Source organism: Arachis hypogaea, chromosome 9 (assembly GCF_003086295.3).
Source record: "Arachis hypogaea cultivar Tifrunner chromosome 9, arahy.Tifrunner.gnm2.J5K5, whole genome shotgun sequence".
In the NCBI taxonomy this organism is placed as follows: Eukaryota; Viridiplantae; Streptophyta; class Magnoliopsida; order Fabales; family Fabaceae; genus Arachis; species Arachis hypogaea.
The window spans coordinates 104,570,014-104,576,813 of NC_092044.1; positions in this window are offsets into that span (position 1 = coordinate 104,570,014).

The window sequence follows — 6,800 nt, forward strand, 5'->3', positions numbered from 1 at the left end:
GGAAGTGTGAATATCATAACTAACAACTTTGTTAGGGAACCAATTAGGATACTAACTAACTCCAGCCAACTACAATGTGGATCGCAACAAAAGGCCCGATAACACAAAAAAACATCACATGACTTTACCCAAACCTAATCTTATTTCACACCATTCACCCTTCCTCTCCTTTCTCTCCCACTCTCTTTCACGATGTTCACCATTTCTTTCCTCTCCTGCTCCAGTAACACCATTGCACCATATCCCAAACCGGTGCTGATCACTCTTTGTCGTAGCAAGGAGCCGCGTCTCCTCCCGTCGAAGACGATGACCCCAAACCCGACGATGGGATCTCCGAAGTGTAGTCACTGTGTCGCGCAGCTTGACGCCCATCCTCGAACTGGTGCCGATCATTCTCTCGCCATCGCAAGGAGTCGCGTCTCCCCCCTGCGCCAAAGACGACGTCCACAACCCCCATGAAGGGGTCTTCGGAGCGTCGTCACTGAACCGTGTAAGAATCCACTTTTTCAAAAAAAAAATCTGAAAATAATTTTTAATTAAGTGATTTTAGCATCATAATTTTATCTGTTATCCCTTTTATGATATCCTGAAGATATTCTAGAAGCAGGAATATAATTAATACTAATCAAAGTCAACATCAAACTGAGTTAATTATGGTTTTTGCGAAAATCCGTAAAAGAGTAGTTAATGGATTTTAACTACTTTTTTTGGCTTTTCCAAAAAAAAAAAATTTCAGCCACATGTTTTATGCATATCTTCAAGAGCCATTCTTGATCACTCATATTTTTATGATAAAAATATTACCTAAGTCTAGTAAGATACACTTAAGCACTACATTTTATCCTTTTTCTCTCTCTCTTGGCTGAATCTTCTCTCTTTCTAACATCTCTAATAATTAATTTTACTTTATATCTATAGTCATTAGAGATAAGATTTTCTACTAAGCTATCATTAGGATATGACTAGGCTTATTAATTACAACCTTATCCATTTTACTTTAGGTAATTATCCATAATCATTAGGAAAAGACCAATTATTAGGATATGATTAGGAATTCACTAAGCTCATTAGTATGCTCTTATCAACTCTTGTTCTCATTAATGAAGAACATTTTTTTCCATCACTTCATTGAATCACTTCATACCACACTAAGCAAACTTAGTAAGTTTTGATATCAAATAGACTTCTTTTAGGACCCAATACAGCCACTACGATATTGTTTGGATTGAGAGAATTTGAAGGAAAAGAAAATGGGGGAGGGGAAGAAATGGATGAAAAAGTGAATTTTATTGTTATTTGTATAAGAGAAAATGTAGTGGAAAGAAAAAAATAGTAAGTGAATTTTTTTTGTTATTTGGATGAGAAGAGAAAATGTAGTGGAAAGAAAAAAATAGTGTGGGATCCACTATAATATTTTAATGAAGAAAAATGTGACAAATTTTAATAAAATTACATATTTATCCCTTATCATTAATAAATTATAATTTACATATAATATAGACAAGAGTATTAATGTAATTTTATATTATTATGATTTTCTTTCTTCTCACTTTTTTTCCATCTAAACAAAAAGAAAATTTTCTCCCTATTTTCTTTCTATTCATTTTCTCTTCATCCAAACAACACACAAATAACTCCACTTTTTTTCTATTTTCTCTCATCTTATTTTCTTTCCTCTTATTTTCTTTCGAGTAAAGTACTAAATTCGTCTCCTACGTTTGGATGCAATCCGATTTTGGTCTTTAAGGTTTAAAGTGTTCTATTTGAATCCAAAAAAGTTTTATTTAGCTTTAATGTAGTTCCACTGTGAGGTCAAAGTTAAATAATTAACGGAATGTCATACATAATAGCAGTACAAGAACAAAGTCGATAATCTGGAGAACAAATACAAGCTCCAGAGGGACAAAATCAACCGTGGATCCATCAATGCATCAATGCATTTTTCATTTAAATTGTAAAAAAAAATGATAAATAGATGTATTATTGCATCCACAGTTGATTTTGTGCCTCTGGAGCTTGTACTTGTTCTCCAGATTATTGACCTTATTTTTGTACTGCTAAATTAAAATTGTCATATAAGACATTCCATTAATTATTTAACTTTGACCTTATAGTAGGATTACATTAAAACTAAATGAAACTTTTTTGGATTCAAATAAGACACTTTAAACTTTAAGGACCAAAACAGGATTATGCTCAAATGTAAGGGACCAATTTAGTACTTTACCCTTTTTTCCTTCCATTTTCTTTCCTATATCTAAACATAGTGTACGAGTATATGGTGATGCCCTTTGGACTCACGAATGCTCCTGCTGTATTCATGGACTACATGAAACGAATCTTCCACCCTAATACAAATTTGTAGTAGTATTCATTAATGACATCCTCATCTACTCAAGGACAGAAGAGAAACATGTGAAACACCTGAGGATGATACTAAAAATTGTAAAAGAAAGAAGCTATATGACAAACTCTCCAAGTGTGAGTTTTGGGCAAAGGAGGTGAAATTTCTTGGATATGTAGTGTCCCAAGAAGGTATAGGAGTAGACCCTGTAAAAATAAAAGCTGTGTTAGAATGAGAACAACCCAAGTATGTCATCAAGATCCAAAGCTTCTTCGGAATGGGTAATAATTAACACTAGGATAATTAATTATTACACATAGGATTAATATGGTCAATTTGAGAAAAGTAAGATTTAAAATAGTTAATTAGTAAGTCTCAAGAGTAAAAAGGTCTTTTAAAAATATGATGAAAAGTTAGTAATGTGTCACTTCTAGAAAAATTAAAAGTATGAAAGATACATAAAACTTAAGGAAAGTCGGGTAACGTCGTATCGATGGTTGAAAGGCTAAGAGTAAGAGAATCTCTTGAGCTATAGAATGATACCATGGTAGTGTACTGGGTGAACAAGAGTATCCCCTTCGGTAAGTCACTATACTATACCCAAAAAGAAGCAAAAGATCCAAGATGCGAGATGACCACCTGGTAGAGCAGAATTGTAGTTTACCTAACCAGTGAATGTGGAGACGCGTACAGATGTCGAGCCATTTTTTAGTTGAAGAAACATTTGACATGGTGATGCCTAGGCATCTTAGGCTAGTTTCACAAACCTTTTTCATATGTTTTTATTTGGTTTCATGCACTTTCTTAGACAATAAGTAAGAATTTGAATGATAAATGTATGCATGTCTTGACTTAATCAAACATTGTTGTTTACAAACATTTTCATGATATTAATGCAAGAATTACTTGATGCAAGGAATGATGCATTATCTTGAGAATATGGCAAGACTTTGATGCATTTGTTTGATTAATGATAGGTAAAGAGAAGCACGGGAAGGGCAAAGAAGAAGTAGAGAAGGCAACGTTGTCAAGGAAAAAGGAAGCAACGTTGGTGGCTAAAGTTGGCTCACTAACGTTGCCCATCAACGTTGTCAAGGAAAAAGGAAGCAACGTTGGTGGCCAAAGTTGGCCTACCAACGTTGTCTATCAACGCTGGCTCAAAGAGAAAGGAAGCAATGTTGGTGGTCAAAGTTGGCTCACTAACGTTGCTAACAACGTTGACAAGGAAGAGGGAAGCAACGTTGGTAGTCCAAGTTGGCTCACCAACATTGCCCACTAACGCTCCAAGCATGACAAGCAACATTGGTGGCCCAAAGTTGGCTCACCAATGTTACTAGCAAAGAAAAGGGTGCCCAACGTTAGTGTGCTAACGTTACTCAAACTTAGCACACTAACGTCTTCGACAATTTCAAGAGGAATGCATTGGAAAAATCGGCGGCAACGCGTACGCGTGGACGACGCGTACGCATGACTGTAAGAATGTTGGTTCACCAACATTGGTGCCCAACGCCAATGGCAACGCCCAAAAGTGGATTTAAAGGCAACGTTAGTACACTAACGGTGGTACTAACGCCAATTCTAACCTCAATCTCAATGGCACCCATGCAAGTGTATGAACGTTAGTGAGTTAACGCCAATGTCAACGTCACAAAGAGTCACTCCAAGCTTACTTCAACAAAGGCCAAAAGCCCACATCCAAGTACTTGCAAGACCCATTTTGAAGATGAGAAGAAGAGTATATATAGGAGAGTTTTAAACTTGAAAATTAACCTGGAGGATTAGAGACTCCATAGTGCGTAGTTTAGTTTTTTTACATTTTGCAATTTTTTTTCGTTTGTAATACATTTTGATTTTACTTTCATGCAATTTAAATTTCTTGCAATTGTTCTTAGAGCGATGATGAACTAAACCCTAATCATTAGGGGGAGGAGCTCTATTGTAATTCCAAATGGATGAATGAAATTCTCCTTCTTCTCAATCCGCTTGTTGTAGCTAAGGGATAACATCTATATCTATTGTGATCTATTCACTCCGGAAGGGGGTTTAGATTCATTGAATTCTTATGTGAGCCTCGGAAAGAGAATCATAAGAATTAGATTGAACTTCTATCTCTCACAATTCTCTTGATTAACACCATTCGGGAGGAATTGAGATCTTGAGAATTTGTGTGGCTCATGGATAAGAGAGATGCACTTAACTTCTTCTCATGACAATTAGATCAAAGAATTGGCAAATTGATTCTGTTTAGAGAAATTGGGTTGCCAAGGAATTGGGACTCAATTAATTACAATTCGCTATAGATCTACTTCATATGATTGAGGATGAAGTTGAGAACCATCGATTTATGATGGATTATGATATCTCCAATCCCTAATGAAGCTTTCTCTTTGTTATTCTTCACTTTGATTACCTTGAGTTTCATTTAAATGCTTTGAATTTATTGCTTCCTTTAATTCCCAACACCCAAAGCCCTTTTACATTGTCATTTACATTATTGCCTTTACTTCCTTGTCATTTAAGTGTCAGCTCATTTAAGTTTCTTGCAATTTAAGTTTTCGTTCTTTAGTTTCTTGCCATTTAAGTTTTCGCCATTGACATTTTGCAATTTACTTTCAGCACTTTAAATTTCCTACAATTTACATTCCGTTCAATCAATTTCACCAAAACCCTTCAATATTTGCTTGACTAGACTAATCACCCAACTTAAGTTGCTTAATCCATCAATCTCTGTGGGATCAACCTCACTCTTGTGAGTTTTTACTTGCCGATTCGGTACACTTGCGGAAGAGAATTTGTGCTGTGCAAATTTTCGGTGCATCCCATTGCGATAAGCTGTTTGTACTTGTATTTGACATGATGATCAAATATCTTTATATATCTGTGTGATAAGGTGCAACTTCTGTGTGAGACCGCACACCGGCTGAAAAACCATATTCGGGACTTATGTCTGGTTAATGTCAACAGTGAATAAGGTGAGGCATGCATCATACTTATAGTGCATTTTCTTGTAGTTACATTGTATCTTTGTAAATGCCTGTATTATGTTATTTAAATTACTGCTTGTATATGTATAATTGCCCTGAAACGTAGACTTCAGACTCAAATCCCCTGAAACTTAGGCTTAGCACGCAAATCTTCTCTATTTTTCGCCATCACCTTGCTGTGAACCATTAGTTCTCACCCCTCTTCTTCCTCTACTCCGCAGATGGGATCGGGAGTCATATTTTTTTAGATTTCTACTTTGAGCTACTACTCCCATATGGGGTGGAACAGTTATATGGGGCGACATCCAAATCCCGCATGTATGTCCTTTCTGAGTGATCTTTCTCTTATCCCCTTTTTAGTAAGGAGTTCGATCTTTATTCACTGTATAATTTTTTGCTATCTAAGATACACCTTGGAGGCCCTAACTCTTCTTTTCCTCCTCAGCCGCTGTACACGATGGAGCCTGAGTCAGAGTCATTTTTTGACATCCAATGCATATATCCAAAGTGGTTTGACCCTGTACCTGAGTCATTGACACCGGTGGAGCCTGTGCCAGGCTATTAGCCTCTGGAATCGAAGGAGAATCAGTTCGGTTCTCTAGGAGATGTCTTCATGCCAACCATGCCTAATGGCTTCTTGTCAACTCCTTCCGACGAGATACCATCTGATGTCATTCCACCTTGGGAGGATGCGATGATTATTGACTTGACATCTAGTCCATAGGAGTACTCTACATCAGAAAGAGCGTAGCTAGATAATAGTATAGTTTATTTTCTCTCACATTTAGTATATTTTATAAGGGTTAGGATCTTTTGTATATTGGGCCAACTCTAGTCTAGAGTGTTTTTAATGAAGCCGAAGCTCAGTACCTAGTATAAGAGTCTGTATATATAGTTATCTACTATTCGTATCTTATGTAGTTTATGATAACCTTATGTATGAAACTTCACCTTTGGGCATATCTATGTGAATACATCTATTTGTGCTTTCCGCTTTTGTTATGTATGTGTTATGTGCTTAACTATCATAAATAATAACGATATAACTCACGCTTAGAACTTAAACTACAGGCTCATATTAATATAAATAATATATAGTTTAGAGTCTTTAGGTTTAACTCGATCCACCCTCGATCGATCCCCACCCACACAATTTGTTTGCCGTGAAAAGTACACAAAAAATCCATCGTCGCTGATTGCAACGACAAAATAACGCTGCTTGTGTCCATTTCTGGTATATTTTTCCTGTTATTGGATTTTTTAAGCTTTTTGGATGTTTTTGGGTTGAGATGGAACCAGATGTTTCTTTGTGCCTCATTTAAATGTTTCTGTTGTGCTTTAGTGAATGTTTCTTTTCGGCTCATTCAGATGTTTTTTTTTTTTTTGCATTAGGGGATGTTTCTTTTCTAGGACCTTGTAAATAAATTAATTTGCAAGTCTGACAGTTAGTTGTGATCGACGTCGAGCATTTA